This window comes from Crocodylus porosus, unplaced genomic scaffold (assembly GCF_001723895.1).
Source record: "Crocodylus porosus isolate Cpor-Errol unplaced genomic scaffold, CroPor_comp1, whole genome shotgun sequence".
In the NCBI taxonomy this organism is placed as follows: domain Eukaryota; kingdom Metazoa; phylum Chordata; order Crocodylia; family Crocodylidae; genus Crocodylus; species Crocodylus porosus.
Window position 1 is genome coordinate 12,214,238 of NW_017728936.1, and position 1,755 is coordinate 12,215,992.

Here is a 1,755-nt window from a genome sequence, read left to right on the forward strand (position 1 = left end):
GCCCTGCCCCGCGCCCCGCCCGGGGCTGAAGCAGCTCCGACCGCTGGGGCCGCCCTGGCCCCCGGCGCGGCAGAGGCTGTCGTGGCGGGGCCGTGCCCAGCCCGGGAAGAGTCGGCCTGGGCACGGAAGCATCGGCCGCAGGGCAGGAGAGCGTGCGGCCGGGGCACCGAAGCAGTGAAGCAGCGGGTTCCTGGGCCCCAGGACCGCGGCCGCGGTGCCGGCAGTTGGCCACGTTACGCACGTCAGTGGGAAGGGGCGGGAGCCCCCTGCAGCAGGCGCGCGACCGAGCGGAGCCCAAGCGCAGTGTGCTCGTGTCATGCCCAGATCCGGGCGTTTAGCTACACTAGGCCCCTTCGTGTTGGCTGCGTATGGCGCCGGGTCAACCCCTGGATGTCATTTCTTCTGAGCCACGGAGCTCCCGCTGCAGATCAGCGACTCGGGGAAGCGGGGACTGCTGCTGTGTGACGTGGGCACGCCACTCCACTGCTCCTGCATCCGCCTGTAGAAAGAGGCTAATGCTCGATGCGGCGCCTGGATTTGTGGACGAGAGAAGCCATGTCAAATGTTATCCTGCATGCCCGTGCGCAATAAGGACCGTTATTATAGCTCTAATAAATGTAGTAGTTTAGCCTTGAAGACATTCGGCAGTCCAGTGATTTATTCCTTGCGGGAGAAAAGATGGCAGTGACTTCTACTCAATTATGTCACATTTATGTTCCTAAAATTTGTCTCTGAAAGCAGGGAAGTGCCCCAACAGCAGGTGAGAGGGGAGTGTTTGGCAGCGGGCTGTGATGGTTGTTTTGATCTCAGTCCCGGTCCTGCGAGGACTGTCATTCCCGAGGTCAGGCAGAGGGTGGAGGTGATGACACCTGTGGATTCCACCGTTTCAGGCCTAGGAAGCTCTGATTCAGACGTTGTCTCCTTAATCCGCGTGCTCGCTCACTAGTGGTGTCCTTCTCCCCCAGGATCTGTCGCTAAAGTGCCAGCTTCCACGACATCTTGTGGCCATGAGTTCCCCATTCCACAGGCTGTGTGGGAAAACCTCCTTTGGTTAGTTTTAAACGTACTGCCTCCTGGTTTCACCAGCCCGGGTATTGAGCGAGGGAGCAAACACATCCCTACTGACTTGCCCTTCCCCGTTCAGTGTTGTGGGCCCTTATCGCGTCTCCTCTAACCGGAATAGACGTCGCCCTCCAGCCTCTGCTCATGCGGAAGCCGCCGCCCCAAGCACCGATCATCCTGGTCGCCGCCCCGCGTCCTTCCGGGACCAGGCCTGGGCACCGCGCCGGCTCCCTTGTGCTTCCAGTTGCCTTCCTGATAATTCCTAATGTTTTGTCTCCTCGTTTGATGGCTGTTGAGCGGATGTTTTTAGCGAAACGTCTGCTCAGCTGGTCTAATAAAAGATAGAACCGTGCCTATCTATATACATACGGTGGCGTTTCTTTTTAATCATGGGGAGCCGTGGATTTGGGGGAGGGGTTAATCGGAGATTTTGAAATTTTTGTCCACGCGCGAATTTGGGCGTTTTAAAGAGAGAAAACCGGGCCCACGGAAGGAGGGACCGCCAGGCAGAGCAGAGCCCAGCCGGCCGTGACGAGAGCCCGGGCCCGAGCCCTGAACCGCTGTTCCGACGTGGCAGCTCCTCGTGCTGTGGCCTGGCGCAGGACCGGTGGGCAGCGGCGCCTTTAAGGCCGGAGCAGACGGGGCAGCCGCGTCGCTGTCACCGTCAGCCCCGCCCCCCCACGCTGCGCGCGC